Genomic DNA, 22,942 nt, shown 5'->3' on the forward strand with positions numbered 1-22,942 from the left:
GTGGGGCAGAGGAAGAGACTCCTAAGCAGATTCCTTGAGTAGCACAGAGTCCAACACAGGCCTTGATCTCACAACCCTGAGATCATGACCCAAGCTGAAATCTAACGGAGCCACCCAGGTACCGCAAGAAATACCTTTACAAAGGCAAGATCTTATGTTAGATTAGAAAGAATGACACACCTGACATTGTGGACCCCAAGCATAAAGGCATCACCTATACAATACTTCTGCCAAAATCTAGTTAAACCCTTAAGCTTCCCAGTTTATATGGATTATAAGGGCTGGTGGGAAAAAGTAATGACTCCAAGAGTAAGCAAACACATACAGAATGTGGAACATCATACAAAAACTTCTTAGTTTCTTTAAAATGTTGGTGTGGCACACAAAAAAAGGAGAAAGAGGGAAAGATCCTTCTAGAATAAAAAATACCAAAGTGATACAACAAGCAAATGCAATGCATTTACATTGTCTGAATATAAAGTTTAAAAAAAATCAGCTGTAAGAAACATGTTTGGAACAAGTGGGGGGATTTGAATTTGGACTGGGTATTATATGATATTAAGGCAATAGTGTTAATTTTCTTGGATAAGTTAAGGGTACGTGATTATATAAGAGGATGTTCTTATTCTTAGAAGATGTACATTACAGTATTAAATATCCAAGGGTCCTAATAAATATGTTAAAATATGCCAAAATACATTAACAACTAAGTAGCAGGTATATGGGTGTTGAACCTAGGTGATGGTCGATGGCAGTCCATTGTACTATTTTTTAAAATACTTTCACCTTCTATGTATGTCTAAAATTTTTTTATAATATACAGTTGAAAAAGTAAAACATGGAGTCTTGAGAATAAGCACAAAAGACTATCTACGGATCACCTGCAGAGTTTCCACACTGAAAGTCCTTATCAGGGGACTGTCTCGAGTGAGCTGTGGAGAGGGAACTTGAGACCTAGTGATGGATCTTCTTCCCCAAAAAAGAGACAGGATTCAGTGACTAAGTTTTAATTCTAGGCCCCCAAGCAAAAGTTTCAGAAAGGGACCTTTTAGCCTCCGCTAATTGTAAATTAATCAGCTCCCCAGTGGTGAGAAGGCCCCCTTCTCTCTGCATCCACCCCCTACTCCCCAGTGTTTATGCCTAGAGCAAGAATGAGACATTTTATAAAACACAGAGAAGCTCTTAGAGAGGATATGGTTACTTAGTTGGCAGGGATGAATTGAACAACAGGCATAATTATAATCTACGAAATGTTCAATGGTGATTAGTACTTTTTCCTTTTTGAGGGGAGTGGTTGGTAGAATCGTGGTTAAGATAGTGGGCTGTGAGTTAGACTGCCTAGGTTTCACACTGGGCTGTGCCACTTAGCCCTTGTGTGAAACAGGAACTCTCTAAACCATTTTCTGTACTTGTAAATGAAGCTAAGGAGAAACGCATCTCAGCATCATATGAGAACTAAAACATGATAAATAATGTCTGTAGCATTCGTAGCACAGTACCCAGTAAAGAGTAACACTGAAGGTGTTACTGCTGCTGATGATGATGGTTAAGTCACAGAAGGGAAGTGAAAATTTAGGAACAAGTTGAAAGGTAGTTCCCTACGGGGGCTGCAGAACATCCATAAGCAAAAAGTAAATCTATGGCCATTCAGTAACTTAAATCAGGTTTATGTGAATTTAACTGTTTCCATGAGGTTCCTGAGAATTCTTTCAGCATACATCTGGTACCAGCTGTCCATCTCCAGATCCCGAGGAAATCTGGGATCAGGAGCTGAAGAGCACTAAGAGCCCCAACTGTCCTTTGTCACTCTAGATCAGTGCTGCTGTGTTTCACTGACTTGATGTCTACAAAGCAAGCTGTTAAGCTCTCTCAGCAGTAGCCCTTATGCCCAGCACATGCTGAAATGTACAACCATTATTCAATTAGCTGATGGTCATTGGAAAACAAAAGCTTTCCTTAAATATGTTTTTTCATATCTTGCCTGAGACACTATGTCACATGTTTTGGGGGTTCTGTCAGTTGAGAAGTCATTTCACTGATGATATACTAAGCACTAAAAGACACCACTTGAGCTTCTAAATTTCCTTAAAAATTTTTTGAAAATGATTAAGTGGCCATTGACACCCATGTATTTCAGAGCCTGGTGAAATTTTGTCTGAGGTGGAAATCACTTAGTAAAAATTTTCAATGTAAGGGTTATATTAAAATCTGAGACCTCTCCATTGGCCATTAGCTTTTGAACTTCTGAAGATGTCTTTGGTAGGTGATGAAATCTATGGAAATCATTGATGATGAAATAAGACTTCTCTTCTCCTTGTGAATCATATAAGAATTTAACACTTATGTAAAAACCAACTTTTTAAAGAAAGTTTAGGATCACCCAGAATGGTAATTCTGTGATTCTTAGAGTGTGAAAGCCTGATTATAAATTCAAACTGAGTAGGACCACCTCTTTGTAACTGTCTTGCTAGATAAAGAAGGGTCATATAAGATAAAATAATAAGAAAGTTGCTTTCTAAAAAAATTAAGAACAGTGATGACATCAATATAATAAAATTACTATAAAATAAGCTGTTAATTTTGTACAAAATGTCCTTTCTTTTTAGCAGTTACAGATTTAGAGTCTGGCTTCTCTCAAGTGTCCGACATTAAGAAAGTACTTTTTGTATAATCAGTAATATCAAGTGGGATCATTTGAAGGCTAGTTATATGTTATACTTACAATTTTCTTTTGCCTGCCTTTCACACCCTAATGAGAAGACTGATGATAATTCTACTTCAAGAAGAGCAAGCGAACTTACAAATGAGTTTATTATATCATGGCTCTGGTCATAAATCCATTAAAAGCTGTTTCAGTGTAAACACAAGACAATTCCTAAGACTATATTTTCTCTCTTTCTTTCTTTCTTTCTTTCTCTCTTTCTTTCTTTCTTTCTTTTTTTAAAGATTTTACTTATTTATTTGAGAGTGAAAGAGAGAGCATGAGCGAGGAGAAGGTCAGAAGGAGAAGCAGACTCCCCATGGAGCTGGGAGCCCGATGTGGAACTCCATCCTGGCATTCCAGGATCATGACCTGAGATGAAGGCAGATGTTTAACCAAATGAGCCACCCTGGCACCCTCTAAGACTATATTTTCAAACTTAATTTTGAAGATGAATGTTGACAAGAAACTTCGATGATACTAGATTTGAAAGCCTTATATTCCAAACCACGTTGGGTTAATCCAATTTCCTTTCATCTAAGCAACAGAAGAGTAAAACCCTTAAGACTGACATAACCTTTTTTTTTTCTGTAAAAGACAAATAACTACAAGTAGTTATACATCAAATCTTGCCGTCTATATCTTTACTATGTTACAAATGCAGTACTTTTAAAAATTCTGCCAACTTAAGCCTGAATGTCTGTTTCCCAATAATTATGGATGACTATAGTTCTATCACATTAAGTATGTATTTTGTTCTCGAACTGCTACTGCTGATTTCTTTGAATTATAGCTAGAAGTCTCAGCCTCTGAAACAAGAGAGTCTTTTTGGTGATTTAAACACAGCAGTTAGAAGATTTAGCTGAATCTGTTTCTTTTTGGTATCAACAAAAAGTTTGTATTTGATGTCTGCCATTTTGGTCAACAAATGTATTTGAACTGATGGCATAAAGTCCATTCTAAGTCAAATGAGGATATTATGTAATGCAAACCTCTTGAGACTTTACAACTCCGTAATATTTCTAGGAGCTGTAATAAGGTCTTGATTCAAAATCCAGTCCTGAATGTTGGCAAAATCACACTTGAGGTGGTGTTCTATACACACGTATACATTCTGTCCTATCCCCCTCCCCAAAACCATATTGGTGCCCTCTAAGACATGAAGAGCCCTTAGCATAGCTCCACTGGAAAGAATTATAAGTGCTTCCAGTCCAACTTCACTTATTGCAACTTTCTCTTCTCTTAGGACATGTCTTACATAGACAACAGTGACTTCTGGAATCAGGACTTACTTGGAACATTATATACCAGGACTGTAATGCAAGGATAATCTTCAACAGATAGTTACAGAGGAGGTAGAATACAGATTCTTCAAAAATTTCTCAATTATCCTACTTCAAGCATTCTGAGCATCTTGAGTTATGGCATTAGTTAGCCTCTAATTTTAAGCCTTTCTTAAGTGTTGTCCTGTGTTGGTAAAGTCCAGGATTGGTACTTGAATGGTATTATTACTCTAAGAGCAAGTTGCTGATTTTTTTTTTTTAATATTTGTATAATTGCTTAGCATGGGCTAGGATTGTGGCCATCTTTCCTATCCCTGGAGGGTTATTGAGAAGAAGCAGATGGAAAACCAAACTTCACTGACAAATTTTTGAATGGTTCTCAGAATGCCCTGGTGAAAAACATGGCTGGTATTTTTCAACCCAGGTTAGTTTTCTACTTTTGTCTGTCATGTGGATAACCAGCTCTGAGGGTTCAAGGGGAATTGTTATATCGTCAGCATGTCTATACAACTAATGAAAATCTGACTCTGGAAAGTTCAAATTAGTGTTGTGTTGTTACACATTTAGAAAGATTTATTATTATATAGTACTGGTAGCTCACGGTCATTGTAAAAAAAAAAAAAGAAAGAAAGAAAGAAAAAGTTACATTGACAACTAAACAAAAAATACCTCTCTTGAAAGCCTACCAACCAGAGATTGCCATTGTAAATATTTTGTTATATATTTTCCAAAAATTTTCCAAGTAACAGTTGACTAATACTCTTATGCTATTCTATTACCTATTTTTCTACCAACATATCATTAAAATCTATTTAAAAATGAATATATATGATAATTTTCATGGCTACGTAACATTCCATTGGGTGACAATTACTAACAACTAAGACTTATTGGGAGCTAATAGTCAAGTGTCTGATCAACTAGTATGTAACTGTCTATCTTGAAGAAAGTGACCACTCTGCTTCAGTGAAGTTCTGCCCCTCACTTTCACCGGGTCACCTTCTCAATATATTTTTTAAAGATTTTATTTATTTATTTGACAATTAGGCAGAATGTCTCAGAGAGAGGGAAACGGACAGGCAGAAGCAAGCTTCTCTGCTGAGCAGGGAGCCTGATGCAAGGCTCGATCCCAGAATCCTGGGATCATGATCTGAGCCAAAGGCAAACGCTTAACTGACTGAGCCACCCAGGTGCCCCATATTTATCATGGGTGCCCCCAATATTTATCATAACTTTTTCCCACAGATTAGGACAAACAGAAAATGTATTTCCAAGTAAGGCTCCAGAAACTTCTCTCAAAATTATACATAAGCTAAAGTAACTGTAAAATAAACTCTTTTATTTCATTTATTCATTTATTCTATTTTTCCATCTTGATTTACTTTTTAAAAAATATTTTATTTATTTATTTGACAGAGAGAGGGAAAGAGAACATGAACACAAGGAGAAGGAGCAGCAGACAGAGGGAAAGAGAGAAACAGTCTCCCCACTGACAGGGTGCCCGATGCAGGACCCCATCCCAGGACCCTGGGATCATGACCTGAGCCACCCAGGTGTCCCCTGACTTGATATATTTAAAATGATTTATTTTATTTATAAATAAAACCCATCTTGAGTTATGCCTTGTTCAGTTGTCCAGTCTAGCTCTCTAGAAATATTATGTGAGTACAGCACCAGAGCATAGCACAAATAATGCAACACCAACAACACAAATGTCCCCAAGTGTGAACATTATTAGGGAAGAATCTGTTCTTTGACTTCGCCAGCTTCTAGAGGCTACCCATATTCCTTGGTCATGACCCCCTTTCTCCCTCTTCAAATCCAGCAATGTTGTATCTCTCTGACCAGTCTTCTATAGTCACATCTTCTGATCACAACTGGGAATGGTTCTCCACTTTTAAGGACCCAGCTGGTTAGGTAATCCAAAATAATCTCCCTATCTCAAAGTCCTTAACTTTATCACATCTGCAAGTTTGCTTCTGCCACATAAGGTAACAGTCACAAGTACGAGGAATTAGAGGAACCACTATTCTGCCCACTATAACGGCCATGAAGAAGAGCATGTAGCTGCAGTCAAAATATGCTTATTGTATAATGTCCAGGGGAAAAATACTATATATACTTTACTTTAATTATCATTATTATCATTGCTATATAATGATAAGTACTTTTATGAGATAAAACACAGTAAAAATAAGACTAGAGTTAATTATACCAAATGGAACTCAAAAGACACAAATTGGCAGTGGAAGTGAGCTATCTCACTGGTTTGGAGAACTGATATGCGCCTTGAAAAATTCCTTCCACATGAAATATTAATGTGTTTTTTTCTTCTAAAAGCTACTCTGCCTCAAGGCTTCAGGTGTTTCTTCTACTCAGGTCAACAACAGGAATTTTCAAAACTTTAGTGAGTTTAAAATTGAGATAAGTTTTTAGAAAGCAAGCTCCAATATTTTTTTATGGCAATTGGGAATTTGGATTATTTACTTTGCTTTAAAAGTTGTTCTCTGCCTTCCCTGTGAACTACAATCCATGGGGAAAACAACAAAAACTTGCATCACTTAAAAACTTCACTATGAACAAGGTCACGTTCAGTTCCAAATGATCCTCATTGCCTTTTAACATCTAGGTTAGCTCATTTCTTTGAGTTGTAAAATTTGAATAATAAATTTTTTTTAAAAGAACAAGAAGAGCAAGTAAATACAAACTAATGAGGAATTGTAGGAACCCAACTGAAGGTTTCAGTTGCCCAGGTGCCTTTTTTGTCTGGTTTCATTTGTTTTGTGTGTCACACAAAAATGTGGCTCTCATTTCCAAATGACAAGTGTAATAGAGTGCTTTGTGAAAAACAACTGCATTATAAATGGCACTTTATGAGAGAATCTCACTGACAACTCATAGTTCTCTGACAAAATACTTTATACAAGTAGAAAAAATAACAAATCTTTTAAAAACATACATTTGGGGGAGGAGGTAGCTTTGAACTTGATGAAGTCTCTGACACTACCTCATTTTAGCACAACTCTAGGAATTGAGTGGATTAGAACTTGGGAGGATGCATGGGGGAAGGTACTTCAAATATGTTCCTGTTCTGGGAGATCCTGCTAAGACTCAGGTCATCTACCTCTCTGGATGGGGAGTAGAGCTTGGAACATTGACCTATTTTTTTTTTTTTTTTTCATTTTCAAAGAAAGCTTTTTTTTTTTTTTTTTTTTTTAAATTTTCAGCATAACAGTATTCATTATTTTTGCACCACACCCAGTGCTCCATGCAATCCATGCCCTCTATAATACCCACCACCTGGTACCCCGACCTCCCACCCCCCGCCCCTTCAAAACCCTCAGATTGTTTTTCAGAGTCCATAGTCTCTCATGGTTCACCTCCCCTTCCAATTTCCCTTCTCAACTCCCTTCTCCTCTCTATCTTCCCATGTCCTCCATGCTATTTGTTATGCTCCACAAATAAGTGAAACCATATGATAATTGACTCTCTCTGCTTGACTTATTTCACTCAGCATAATCTCTTCCAGTCCCCTCCATGTTGCTACAAAAGTTGGGTATTCATCCTTTCTGATGGAGGCATAATACTCCATAGTGTATATGGAGCACATCTTCCTTATCCATTTGTCTGTTGAAGGGCATCTTGTTTCTTTCCACAGTTTGGCGACTGTGGCCATTGCTGCTATAAACTTTGGGGTACAGATGGCCCTTATTTTCACTACATCTGTATCTTTGGGGTAAATACCCAGTAGCGCAATTGCAGGGTCATAGGGAAGTTCTATTTTTAGTTAACATTGACCCATTTTAGGACATTTTTTCATAGACAACTCTTGGCATAGAGTAGAGCCTTGAGGAACATTAGCTGAAGAGGAATCTAAATTTGTAATGATCATCTTCCCAGTAGAAATGCAACACCTCGAGATATTTTAATGGCTTAATCTGTATGGATCACAAGTACAGCCTTCATGACTGAGTATGAATCAATATCTAATGACTTTCTACCACCTCTCACCCAACAGAGTTTTGTGCTGTTTTCTCTGCCTCTGCCGATTTCTTATTCTATTGCTTTCTTGCCAACACAGTGGTCAGTGGCCCTTGGGGGAATTCTGTCCTCTATGGATAATTCTTGTCATCAGAAAGATTGCTGACCCTTTGTTTGGTCATCAGATAATGGAGCTGGTGGAGGTGGGGAAGCCCAGCCAGGGTGGCTGCAGAAGTTGAGGAAGCCTTAAGCTGCTCTCTCATTCAGTTGATTATGCATGACTTCACAAGTAACAGTTAAATTTCATAACTTAGGTTCTTCTAGAAAATGAGCTTTATAATTTATCAATCAACGATCAATATTATTGAACAAGATCATGTTCTAAGCCCTCTGAAGTCTACAAAAATAAATAAGACCAGGGGAGGGACACCTGGCTGGCTCGGTCGGTAGAGCATGCCACTCTTGATCTGGGGTCATGAGTTCGAGCCCCATGTGAGGCATGAAGATTACTTTCAAAAAAATAAATAAGACAAGGTGGAAGTTCTGATCAGATTTGCAATGTAATAACATTGTTTTGGCTGCATTTCAAGAGAAATATTCTGGCTGGGAGAAAAAAGGGCTTAGTAGTTAGGGCACTTGTTTGGTTATTTTAATAGAAGCCAGTTGGTTTCCATAAGACAGATTTTTCTCTCTCATAAAAGTTTGAGGTGAAAAAGTCCAAGAGGATAGGGTTCCTTTTATTCTGTGGCTCCTTCATCCCCTAAGGTTTTTACTTGTAAGGCTGAAGCTGACTTGTTCTATCTCATCACAATCCAGACTGCGGAAAGGTGAAAGAAGAGGAAGACAAACATCTCTGTTTCTAGAATGTGCTTCAGAAAGCACACATGTCACTTCCGTTCTCAGCTTATTGACCAAAACATCCTTGGCCATGTGACATTATAAGTTGGTCATAGGAAGACACCAGGGAGATTGGGAAATTTGAGAAATGTGGTCTCTAGCTGGGAGACATGGTGCACGATTCTGTCACCAAAAGGAAGAAGAGGGTGTGGGTACTGGATATAATTAGCCATCTTTGCTGTAGGAGACAAGAGTGGAGGCAAAGGGATTAATTAAGAGACTATTAATGCAATTACAGTGGCCTGAACTAGGTTATTATCCATGACCATAGGAAGGACTAAAAGAGTATTTGGAAGGAAGAATTGATGGGATTTGGTAATTTATTGAATATGAGCAATAAAAGAGTAAGGAGTACTTAATTCATTTCTTCAGTATGTAATGAGTACCTACTCTGTGCCAAGCATCACCCTAGATGCTGGATACACTGTGGTTAACAAGTAGATACTATCTATGCCTTAAGGAAGTTAGACACTAAAATGTGATGTTCAGAATTGTATTAAAAATTACACACCATCCATTAAGATACGGAACACAGAAGAAAGAGCAGTTTGAGGGAAAGTGATGAGTATGTGATAATCTTCATAAACTTGAGGTGCCTGTGGGACAACCAATTAGTGATATTCAGGAGATGGTTGAATATGTGAGTCTGAATCTCAAGAGGGAAATGGGAGTTGGATACTTATGCGTTGGGGCCCATCAGCACAGGTGGTGATTTGCATCCATGTGAGTAGTAAGACTGCCCAAAGAGTGTCGAGAAAGAAAAGAGCCTCAGACAGAACAGCTTAGAGCATGGAGGAAGTGACATCTGAACTGGGCCATAAAGAATGGGCAGGTTGGAAACAGACTAGATGGAAATAAGATGACAAATTTTATCTGAAAGCAAATACCCATGGTCTAGATGGGTTAATTGGGTGCAGGTTGTGGAAGGCCATAAGAGTAGTAGTAGTAGTAATAATAATAATAATAGCAACAACAACAGTCATTGATATGTTTTTGTTTTTTTACACAGGTGGCAGGAACACTAGGCATTTTATACATCACAGAGATTTTGTCTTGTTTTCTCCATTTGAATCCCTCAAAGGAACTAAAATTCAACACATCTAAAATTCAACTCTTAATCTTCATCCCATATCCCACACCCAGTCTCCTTCCAGGGTTAATTTCTCCTTCCAGGGAATGGTGTACCTACCATTCATCCCAATGGGCAAGCCAGTAACATAGCAACTATTCTCCACACCTCCCTCTCCCTAATACATGAGATCCCATCTGCTATTCAAGTCCTGTTGAGTTTAGTTTTTAAATACCTTCCTCTATCTTTTTTTTTTTTTTCTACACCTCCTTAATCAAAACTGTCATCATCTCTCCATTGATTTACTTTCATGGTCCCTTGATGAGTCTCCTTGACATTACTTCTTGCTTCCAACAGATTCTCCTCAAGGCAACCTGAGTGATCTTTCAAGATACAACAGACCATGTCATTCCCTTTATGTCAAACCAAAGACATCTCCATCAAAGTCTTCCCTTTGCTCTTAGCTATCCTAAGAGACAAAAATTCTGAACATACTTACAAGGTCTATGTTCAGTTCCCCTCTGCCCGTTCCACCCCAGTGACTTTCTTTCAATCCTCCTATTTGCAGTTGTCCTCCCAACACAGAGGTGATGTCCTCTGTGATAATTTTTCCTAGCCCCCCTCATCTGTAAACTCTTCCTCTGCTTTCATGTCTCTAATCATTTGTCTCTTCTCAGAACTCCTTCCCTGGCTCTTATGACTAGGACAACATAACCTACTATCCTAACAACCCTGAAGGGGAGGCATTTTTATCTTCATTCTACACATAAAAAAACTGATACTAGAGAAAATTAGTAACATCTCCAATGTAGAGCTGAGGATAAAACATCTGATTCTAACCCCTGTTCTGTTGCAATTATATATGCTTTAGCAAGAGTATTTAGAAAGATATTCAATGGTAATCCTATATTAATCAATGTATCCATTTTTAACCTTTTTTTAAAATGATTTTATTTATTTATGTGACAGAGAGGGACACAGTGAGAGAGGGAACACAAGCAGGGGGAGAGGGAGAAGAAGGCTTCCCCCTGAGTAGAGAGCCAGACGCAGGGCTTGATCCCATGACCCTGGGAGACATTTAACGACTGAGCTACCCAGATGCCCTAACCTTCTTTTGTAAAGAAGCTTAGATCCAAGGGAATATAGAGAGGACACTACCCCTTTATTAGAAAGGATTTTTTAAAAAAAATTATACCTAAGGGTTTATACCTAAAAATTTATACCTAAGGGTTCCTTTCACACCCATTCTACCAACTCCTGTTCTACAGGCATAATTGTCTAGAGATGGGACTGTAGCAGAGACATTTATCTCTCATCAAATATCCATGTGCTCTGACACATTTCCCAGCTCTGACAGATAGGCAGGGTCCAGTAACTAGCTCCAAGCAAAGGCTGTTAAGTTGAAGGGGGATGTGTGTCACTTCTGGGCTAAAGCATGTAAAGGAAATCCTCCAGTTCTTTCTTCTCCTGTGTAGCAAGCTTGGGGGGAGCGGGGCAGGTGTTCCTGATGACATAGCTACAAAATGAAAACTGCCTAGATTCCTGAATCACCACTTGGAAGGGGACAGGCCTGCAAAGATACTGGACCACAGCAGATTTTGTGAGCCAAACTAAAAAGACTCTATGTGTTAACCACTCCAACATTAGAGCTATTTGTTATTGCAGCATATGTTGGCTTATTTGGGCTAACACAAGCTCTTTAACTAACTAAAGAGCTCACTGGTAATGCATAATTCTACTTGTTTTCTGAATCATTAGAAACTATTCTGTTAGCCATATTCCTGACCTCAGAGTTAGAGGTTGCTGCCCTGAGGTATTACTGCTGTTTAATATTAATTAAGTTTCTAAATTTCTTCCACTGCCATGTTGTGCCACTGCATGATCTTTGGGAGTGGCCTAATCTGTTTGCCTTTAAAGTTTATTAATTGGGGAAAAAACACAGAACAGCACAAAACAAGCTTTGCCCTTCTTTAAATAGGTAATGAGAGGAATCATTAATAAAAGAATGGAAAGGCGCTTTGCATGGAAAAGATATAAACTGCTAGGTGCTTTATTGACGGGTGCCACAAGAAGGTAAAATATCATTTCTCTCTCTTTGAAAGTTGTCAATACTTTAATGATAAAATTAGTAGCTACTATATCCTGACACTTGCTGCAGGGTCTGTTGGAGGGATTGGTTTGAGGTGAAGCTGCATTGGTTACTTAACTGAAAAATTTAAACAATGTTCATAGGAAAAACTACAACATTTTGACTTCTAAGTCTTAGATTAGAGCATAAGGAAAGAAATTTCTTCAAAATTACTTATAAAATAGATACAGATAAAAGGTGGCAAAATCAAACCATTTGATAAGATTAAGGGCTCTTAAAAAATAAAATTAAATTTAAAAAAAGATTAAGGGCTCTTGGGGTTCAGACAAATAATTTTGAGGTACCAGTTGGTCTTCAAAATTTATTTCTGGGTAAATAACCTTTTTGGACCCACAGCAGCTCTCTTAGTAAATATCAGCTTGCAGTAGGCCTGCCAAGTATCTTCCATTTGCTTTTCACCATATACTCTTCATTCTTATCTATCCCATTCCTTATCCAGGAGGCTCCTCTGTGGATTACACAAACTGATTCACTGACCTTCTGGTTTCCTGTTGGGTTTGGCCAGTGGGTATCTTTCCCAGGAGACTAGACAGGAAAAAGCGAGGTCAGGTATTTAGTTTCTCAGGCTGGCTCTGTCCCTCCATCCAAGGTCATTACTCCCCCAAAGGAGGCTGTTCCACAAAAAGCTCCCCTTCAGGGTTCTGGTAACCACTTCCTTCCCTTCAGGCCATGGAACGTGGTAACAGTTCTGTTGCTATGAACCCCAGGCTGGTGTATTATTTATTCCTTGTGGTTCCATTAAGCAACCTATAAATACCTAGTCCATTTATAAATAAACTCTCCTAATTACTTTAATGCAAATGTGTGATCTGTTTCCTACTGGGCTTTCATTTGACATTTCCATGCATCCTCCAAAGCACAACTCAACTCTCTGATCCTGTTTGTTTTCAAATGATTGACCATGGCTTCTCTGCTGTTTTCTCCCCGCCAGAGGCAGAGAGCCAGGATAAGCTCCAAAGATGATGTAAACCAAGAGATGGCATTAAGGGTCAAGAGATAGGATTGGGCTTTGGAAGGCAGTAAGCATTCAGGCTGGGGTGGGATCCAGAGATTAAGGTTAATACATTCATTGCTAATAAAAATAAAATGTTTACAGTTTGGAGAGATCTAATTTGAGGTAGTACCTTAAAATTCACATCCTCACTTTTTGTCCATAGCAGTTTAGAGAGGTGGTATAGAATTTTCATTAGATTATAAAGTTTAGAGTCGATCTTTCTAGTTTAATTTTGATTCTGCCACTTACAAGCTACTTGGCATTGGTCAAGTTATTTAACCCCTCTCTCCCAGATTCCTTTTTGTTCAATGAGGGTAATACTACTACTTACTTGTTAAGATTTTGTGAAGATTAACGAGGTTGGTATATGAAAGTATTTAAAATATTGTCCAATCCACATAAGTGCTCTATAAATATTAATCATTAATACTTGGAACTAGAATAAATCCTTGAGTTTATTTAGATTAATTTACAAGACAAAGAAATATAGGCATAGAGATCAAATCGCTCAGCCAGGGTCACATAGCAAATATCAATCTCAGGTTTGTTCATTGATTTGTTTGGGCAACAGATATTTATCTCACCGTAGCAAACAAAAACTCCATTTATTTGGCCAAGTCTATGTAGAATGGTTAGAGCCAGAGTGAGAGCTAAGCAAACAAATGACAATAACAACAAACAACCACAAAACAAAGGCCTGGCTCCCACCTGTTCAGCTGTTTCTCTTCTCATCATAATACACATTGTAGCCTTGCCACTACAATGCCCACCTTGGATTTTAATCAGTTCTTTGTCTAGCATCCTTTGGAGAATCACCTACGGGGCTTATGATACTACATTTGGTGCTTAGATCTTGGTTTTTGGCTGATATGCAAAAATGAAAAAGAGCAAGAAATCTCCCCAGAGACTCCACAGCTGTGCACATAAAAGCACACAAATCTTTCCAACTAAGATCTAGCAAAAAAAACCACCAAAAAAAAAAAAAAAAAAAAGAGTAACTGATGCACTAAAATATCCCCCTGGATCTGCATTTTCAGAAAGCCTCAGATGGTACGTTTTGTGTGTGCGTGCTAATTTCACCCTCCTTGGTCAAACCATCTACTTCAGGGAGTGCAGAAGTCCTGCTGGTTGGGGAATTATCACTGCCACCAGGGAAGGCAACATCTCCGTAAATCCTCATTTAACTGTGAAGACAGCTGTAAGCCCTTTAAATTCATAAAAGAAATGAAATTGCAGAATTCTGTAGGGTAGGTTTGATGCTACCCAAAGATCCCCCAAGGGCAAAGCTAATCCTTGAGTTTAAAAGGAGCAAATCTAAATGTTTCCATTCAGGATAGAGGATTCCCTTGACTGTCAGGGAGAAGGGTTGGATGAGACTCAATCAAATAATAAAACAAAACAAAATCTGTTGATAACTAAGGTTGGGTCAACATAGGACAGGACAAAGTGCACAGTTGAAGTAATTTCCTAGGGAATTCCTAGGGAATTTGAAACAATGGCTTGGAAGACCAAAAAGGATTAATTTTTTTTTAACACTTCAAATTTGCAATTAATAATCTTAATTAAAAAATGCTCAACTTTAAGGAGGGAAGTTAGTATATTTTTCTTGGTTCTAGCTGGAGGTCAAAAGTCTGATATCAGTTCACTGTGCTAGAATTGTCTGCTGGTGTTTTTGGACCAGCCACTCATTCTTCCCATGCCTCAGTTTCTCTATGACCGAAAATAACATATAATCTTTGTGGGATCTGCTTTTAACACACGTACACCAATTTCTTTACATAGTGGGAGTTTGGGAATATTAACATTCAATTTGACTTATGAAAATGTAGTGTAGATTTTAAGAACACAACTATTGAAACAAATGGAGTATACCATCCTATACTATGATTGGAAAAGACATTTAAGATTGTTTTAGGGGGTAGGAGGCGTGACACCTGGCTGGCTCACTTGGTAGAGTGTGCAACTATTGATCTCAGGGTTGTGATTTCAAGCACCATGTTGGGTGCAGAGATTACTTTAAAAAATAAATAGATGAGGGGCGCCTGGGTGGCTCAGTGGGTTAAAGCCTCTGCCTTCGGTGCAGGTCATGATCTCAAGGTCCTGGGATGGAGTCCCGCATTGGGCTCTCTGCTCAGCAGGGAGCCTGCTTCCTCCTCTCTCTCTCTCTCTCTCTCTCTCTCTGCCTGCCTCTCTGCCTACTTATAAAATAAATAAAATACTTAAAAAAATAAATAGATGAAAAATAAAATTGTTTGTGGAGAGGAAATGCTATTTGGAATTCAAAACACTTTCTCCACGTGCTCAGTAATGACAACAGTGGAAAACTGACCCTTAAGTTAACTTGTAGATGCACAGATCTATTATTACTTGAGCACATGTCATAAATCCTCTGAAAAATAAAATAGCCTCCTGCACAATTTCAGAAAATAATTCTTGCCTTATTTATTTTTTTTTTTAAAGATTCATTTATTTGACAGAGAGAAATCACAAGCAGACAGAGAGGCAGCCAGAGAGAGAGAGAGAGGGAAGCAGGCTCCCTGCTAAGCAGAGAGCCCGATGCGGGACTCCATCCCAGGACCCTGAGATCATGACCCGAGCCGAAGGCAGCGGCCTATTCCACTGAGCCACCCAGGCGCCCCAATAATTCTTGCCTTATTACAGACAACATCTGTCCTATGGTTTATAAAGGAGTCAGCAGATACCGGCACCTGAACCCCAGAAATTTGTAATTAATATTAACATATACACATAGACTTTCTTTAAATGGGGAAATGTGAAGATCGTCAGGTGTTACAAACAGTGTAAACCTCTGGCTTTTTATTGAAGTGGAATTCGATCATGCTCACCAGTTTTTCCTTCCCTTGCTGCTTTTCTGCATATCAATACTTGGGGTGGATCCGTGGGGTCTCAATCCCACAGGGATTAAGGTCAGGTTTCCCCCTCCTTCAGAACTTCTCCCTTTCTCCCCCACCCCTTACAGGGATGAGATCCTGAAGGCTGGAAGGATCAAACTCTCCCTGTTTGTAATCCTCACTTCAAAGGTCAAATGAAGATTTCTTTTGGGGTAGATTTGCATTTGGACCGGCCAAGTTAAATATCTATTGTTCACCCTAAATTAGGTTGTTAAGGGCTCTTTTCAAATACATTTTATGGTTACACTGACAGACTAGTCAGATTGTAGACACTTGGTCTAGATATTTGAGGTCACATCTCAAATATCTTGTTTCAGGAATTAGCTATTTCTGGAAAATTGAGTTTCTTCTTTAGGAGATTGCTATCAGATTTTGGATTTGACTTTTTTATATGATGTTAGTACAAAAACTGAAAGAAAATTGTTCCAGGAGGAACCACTTGGATAAAGAACTAATACATCTCCATTGAGTATCTTTTGTTTAGTTCCGAAGATTTGCAACACAGGCTGGCTTTCATTGGCTTTGGGTGTGCTTTTAATGAAACACGTAGAGACTGAGGACAAGCAAGGGTTCTCTTTAGATATAAAATCATCCTTTCCTCAGTTAATCTGATCTACAATGGGACTTTTAAATTTATTACTCTTTTTTTTTAAGGTTTAATTTTAGGTAATCACCGTACATGGGACTTGAACTCATGACTCCAAGGTTAAGAGTCAAATACTCTACAGAAGAAGCCAGCCAGGTGCCCCAACTTTCTCTTTTATTCTATTTATTCCCCTTTCATGATCTTGAATGCCAGCAGCTCTAGTTGGAGTTCTCCATAGGATTCACTGTTTCAAAAAAATCAAGACATGAAATCAAAAGCTATTTTATCATTAGGAAATCTGGGTGAGGTCCATAGAGGTCCTCAGTCATGACTGGTGCATCTGTATGGTAGACAGAATAGCGACTCCCCAAAATGTCCACAACCTCAGAATCTGTGAATGTTAATTTACATGGTAAAGGGGATTTTGCAAATATGACTAAAGAAAAAAAATCTTGAGATGGGGATAATATCCTTATGATATTATCATTCTTTGGCTCCCTCTCAACAAGGAAACTAAGAGAAATCAGACTACAGAAGAGGAGAAAGTGGCATGATAAAGGAAACAGGCTTTGAAGAGGAAGGAAGGGGGCCACAAGCCAATTACAGGTGTCTACTAGTAGCGGGGGAAAAGGTAAAGGAACAGATTCTCCAGTGAGAGCCTCCAGAAGGAGCCAAGTATGCCAAATATTTTGACGTTAACCCGTGAAACTGATTTTGGACTTCTGCCATCCAGAACTGCATCGTTTTAAGTCACAAAGTGTGTGGTGATCTGTTACAGGAAGAGTAGGAAATGAATCTATTTCTGGCATTAAGCATTTAGATTTGGATTTATACAAATAATTTTGAACTCTTATTTTAGATTCTTATCCATGCTGATTATATCTGCAATGACACATCATTACACAAAATGAGTTCTGAATCTGCAGAGTTCTGAATCTTGGCTTTAGTACAAATTTTTATAGGATACACATCTAGCTGTCTAATTCAGAAATTCAGGAATCTCAATTATATCTATTTAAAAAATGATAGTAATAGAGTGTAACGACTTTGGGATTCCTTTTAGAAACTGTATTAGTATCACATGTAAAAAAAAATGAGATAAAAATTTCTCATTCCTAGATTTAATCTCATTTAACTCAAGGAGCAAAGTAGCCTGGATGTTAAGTGTTTCAGTTTGATCTTTCACGGCATCGAGCACTCAGTGTACTAAAAATAACAGTATGTGGAGGGGCAAGTTATCAGTTCTGGGACTGTTTTTCCCAGGGAGATACTCTGAAAATTTTCAACCTGTAAGTTTCATTGAGCAGCTTAGAAAATTACCACCAATGCAGCAGACCTTTCTATGTCTGAGTTTCTGCCTAACTGTACCTCGGATCTTGTCTGTAATACATGTTAAGCTGTTTATTGATACATGTAATCAAGATCTCAGGAATCTGATATCTAGGAAGGTGAACTCAGTGTTCATATATGTGCTATAGGCTCCATGGAGCAACTTTCTAGTAGATCAAGGCAGACACTTCTCCCATTTCCTATCCCATTCCGATTCCCATGAAGGTTTTGTTTGCTTCTTTGAAACCTTTGGCAAGTCCAGAAGAGCTGCATCAACCCTTTCCTAATCACAGGTTAGTAATGATTCTCAGTATCCTCCTCCTCATGGTCATCCCCATTGCTACCCTCATTACCAAAGTTGGCACCTCTAGTGTCTTTACACACTCAGCATTGCACAGAGAGCTCCCGTTTGCATGACCTCCTCAGAATGAGACTGCTCAACCTTTGGAGCTGGACGAAGCATGGGAGCACTTCATCTCTCAAAGATTTTATAGAGGAATCAGGGCAACATTATCCTCCCTGCAAATCTGCCAGCACACTGTGTGTTACGTAAAGAATGCTTGATAAATGTTTGCACAATAACCATTTGTGAGTGAGGATACTACACTTTAGAGAAATTCTGTAGTTTCCCCAGTTTCCGGTAGGCAGAAAGGGAGTTGCAGACACTAGAAGGCAGGTCCCTCATCTGTTACCTGAGGGACAAAATTTATATATCATGTCACGTGTAAACCCTGGAAATGTTTTCTATGTCATCTCAGTTGAATAAGAGTTACGGAAAGGATCAAAAGGAAATGAGTCATCAGAAAGTACATGTTCATTGACCTAATCTCACCATATATGAAGAATAAAGAAATGAAAAATGATTATGTGCCAGCTTTAAAAAAAAATCAGCATCATAATATTGTCACTGGTTTTTGACCATTTGTTGTGGAGCAAGAGGAGGTTACTCTAGGTCATTTGTACTTTCTTTGTTCATTATTTTTCTCAGTGGAAAGCTGGAGTAGAAGTTCCTCTTTGTGAAACTAAAGACAGTTTCCCTGTTAGACCTTAGTTTTCCTCACCAGTGTCATATATGGGCTAACCCATCTTGGGTTGATATGTATGCAAATTGACACAATTGTTTCTATCTGAAGAGAGAAAAGCTATTGTCCATAAAATGTGGTGAGTGCTCTTTTAAAGTCCTCGATCATTCACAGCAAATGTGTGTAAACTGCTGAGGACCAAGGAAGGCATCTTGCTCCCTCTTGGAGACCCAGTTCTGCATTTATTGAAAACCTGGGTCAATGGGAAGTCAGTAATCAGTTGGAAAAACTCAGGGTGGAATTTAGGGCATTACATAGAAGGTTCCCTCGTTCCTACCAAAGATCCTAATTCAGATAGATTTAGGTTGATTAAGTTCCACAGTTCCAGGAGAAAGGATACTAATACTCATTGGACAGCTGTCTCAACAACCCAATGAAGTAGAAATTATTTCTTTGGTCTTTAAGATGAGGAAACTTAGAGAGGCTAAGGAACTTAATGAAACAGTAGCACTTCAAGTTATAAGGTGGGGCTTGAATTTCACTGCCTTGAGTTCCAGTCCTAGTACAACCATTAGGTAGCTACGTGACTTGGGAAGAAAGTGGACTCTCTGATCTGCAGATTCTTTATCAGCCAAATAGGGATAGGATTTGGCCCAGACTGCCTGCCTTCAGTTATTTTGAGGATTAATGGTAGACATTTATATGTTCTATCAATTACTGTCATCAAAGCAATTGAAGTAGTAAATTTCAGATATGGGGTTCATAGCTCAAGTGCTTCTCATTGTACCATGTTGCCCTTTGGATGATGTTCACAAAGGCCAGAATTTCTCAGAATAAGAGGTCTAGGGTTAGAACTTTAAAATGATCTTCTTGGCCAGTTAAATCTGCTATGGAGAGAGTTGCCTACCTGCAGGTGAGGCACCTGTTATGTTTTAAATTGAGCACTCCCAATGGTTCCAAGAATATGAGAAGGAGACCATCGATCTCATGTAGTTCCAGGTTGCAGGTCATGGAATGGATATCAAGAGATACAAATGGAGTTGGACAAGAGTGAATTTACCTGTATCTCTAGAAATCAGCCTTGAAGGAGACCAGCCTAGGGTGATTCTGTTCTCTGCACATACACAGTAACTGAGTACATACTGTGTGGAAAACAGCATGCAGGGAGAAATACGAAGATTTCCATAAAGATGAAGTCCCTGTTATTCTACAGTTCATTTTGGCAGAAGAGCCGGTGACATGCCCAGCTCAAATCACGGCACACTGGGTCATGGATTTAATTCTCTAAGGATAAAGAAAAGAGATATTGGGACGCCTGGGTGGCTCAGTTGGTTGGACGACTGCCTTCGGCTCAGGTCATGATCCTGGAGTCCCGGGATCGAGTCCCACATCGGACTCCCAGCTCCATGGGGAGTCTGCTTCTCTCTCTGACCTTCTCCTCGTTCATGCTCTCTCTCACTGTCTCTCTCTCAAGTAAATAAATAAAATCTTTAAAAAAAAAAAGAGAGATATTAATAACAGAGACCAGAGAAAGAGAGAGGCAAATTGGTAAGACTCCTTGGAAAGAAAGAAAGGAAATATTGTTAACGCCTGGGTGGCTCAGTGGGTTAAGCTTCTGCCTTTGGCTCAGGTCATGATCTCAGGGTCCTGGGATCAAGCCCCACATCAGGCTCTCTGCTCAGCAGAGCCTGCTTCCTCCTCTCTCTCTGCCTGCTTCTCTGCCTACTTGTGATCTCCAACTGTCAAATAAAATAAATAAATAAATAAATAATAAATAAATAAATTAAATAAATAAAAAAAAAGAAAAGAAAAGAAATATTGTTTCCTGCAATCTATTAGCCACTATAAGAGTTGGTTTTTAAGTTGGGTTTTGAAGGAAGGGCACAATTTAATAGTTGGATATAGAAAGAATGGAGAGCCCAAGAGAAAAATAGAAAAAAAGTATGCAAAGTGTGCTATTTATATGTTACATTGTTTTACTCATCATCCTGGGTGAGTCCACATTTTCACATGAACTTTTAATTATTGTCAGTTTCAAAGTTTGCCTTCCTTCCATGATATAATCTAAAATTTCATTCTAAATAATGTTCAAATCATTTTACAATTTTTCTTTTAGTAAGCTTTTAATATTTCTGAAACGAGTTACTTTTAAGTAACTTGGATACAATACCAAAATTAATTTTAAAGCCAGGAAATTGTTTCTATAAATATGGTTTTAAAATCATCACATCGCTTTGAAAAGTTGTAAGAAATATTGCCTGGATCTAGTTTAAAAAAAAAAAAAATACTGTCCAAAACAACTTCCCCTTTCAGCTGGCCTCCTTTATTAAATCATACTAATTTTTAGGATTTTATTTTTTCCAATCTGTCTCCAGTTACTAAGAAACATTTCTCAATTGGTTTTTGAAAATCGGAATTTCAATTTTGATTGTCAACAAACTGGATTTTATTTATTGGCTAAAGTAAATCTAATTAGGTAGGTATTCTTTGTCCAGTCTTACAGATGTAAAAACCAAAACCCAAAGAATTTCAGAGATTTTTTGAAGCAGTTTCTGACTGTGGGTAAGAGCTGGGTGTGAGTTTGGCTGCCTTGAGACACAATCTTGGCTCCAACACAAAGTAGCTAAATGATCTTGGCAAAGCAACTGAATCTCTGTCTCTCTTGAAGCCATTTGACTTACTAGGATTTCGTTACTTAAGATTTTGTTTTTGTTTTTGAACAGTTAGGTGGATGGTCTCCACATCTGAATATTCATTAAGTCAAGATGGTGGACTATATTGACTAAATTCTTATTCCTCTTCAACAAAACTTTAAGAACATACCATGATGGGGGCTGGCTTGGGTGGCTCAGTGGGTTAAAGCCTCTGCCTTTGGCTCAGGTCGTGACCCCAGAGTTCTGGGATCGAGCCCTGCATAGGACTCTCTGCTCAATGGGACACCTACTTCCCGCCCCCCCCCCCTCTGCCTGCCTCTCTGCCTACTTGTGACCTCTCTCTCTGTGTCAAATAAATAAAATCTTTTTTTAAAAAGGGGAAAAAAAAGATCTTATTTGTTTATTTGATGGAGAGATCACAAGTAGGCAGAGAGGCAGGCAGAGAGAGAGGGGGAAGCAGGCTTCTTGCTGAGCAGAGAGCCTGATGCAGGGCTTGATCCCAGGACCCTCGGATCATGACCTGAGCCGAAGGCAGAGGCTTAACCCACTGAGCCACCCAGGCCCCCCAGTAAATAAAATCTTAAAAAAAAAAAAAAAAAAGAACGTACCATAACTCCCATATTGGTCGGTAGAGGTACAAAAATGAAAAGGATTATCTCTAGAAACTTTCAAAAACTTTCCACAAATACTAATATCAAAGCAGCAAAACCAGTATGTAGTGGGTCAACCTGTTCTTGGACATCAAAATAAATTTGGCATGGACCCTATCATGCTCAAATTTCTCTTAAACGCCTCAATAACTGTAAATCACTTGAATACTCTGTCAAAACTCTTATTTCAAAACATATCTTTACTGTTCTCATAGAAAACTATACAAAAGTCCCTATGTGTGTTTATTCCAACTTGCTATTGTTTTATAGGACGTTCTTAAGGGGCTTAAGGTGAGCCAGTATCCTTCCAGTGAGGAGCTTTGGCTGGGGCCCACTCACTCACTACTTACTTTTATTACTGCAACTCGTTTAAAAAGTCAATATTCTCCTATTACATCTATAAGCAGAATGGTCAAATTCAGAAGTTGCAAAAATCACTTTTTAGACAAACCATAAGAGACTCTTAATCTCATGAAACAAACTGAGGGTTGCCAGGGGAGGGGAGTAGGGAGAGGGTGGTTGGGTTATGGACATTGGGGAGGGTATGGGCTATGGTGAATGCTGTGAAATGTGTAAACCTGGCGATTCACAGACCTGTACCCCTGGGGCAAATAATACAGTTTATGTTAATAAAAATTTTAAAAACAAAACAAAAACACTTTTTTTTTTTTTTTTTACCTTCAACCTATTCGATTATTTTTGACCTTATTTGATT

At 38.5% G+C, this 22,942-nt stretch overlaps 1 pseudogene; it reads right to left on the reverse strand.

The window, feature by feature from the left end:
* Window positions 1-3,503: 3,503 nt before the first annotated feature.
* On the reverse strand, window positions 3,504-22,197 carry LOC131812164 (replication factor C subunit 5-like; annotated as a pseudogene).
* Between the last annotated feature and the right edge of the window lie 745 nt (window positions 22,198-22,942).

The sequence above is a fragment of the Mustela lutreola genome, chromosome 12 (assembly GCF_030435805.1).
Source record: "Mustela lutreola isolate mMusLut2 chromosome 12, mMusLut2.pri, whole genome shotgun sequence".
NCBI classification, from domain to species: Eukaryota; Metazoa; Chordata; class Mammalia; order Carnivora; family Mustelidae; genus Mustela; species Mustela lutreola.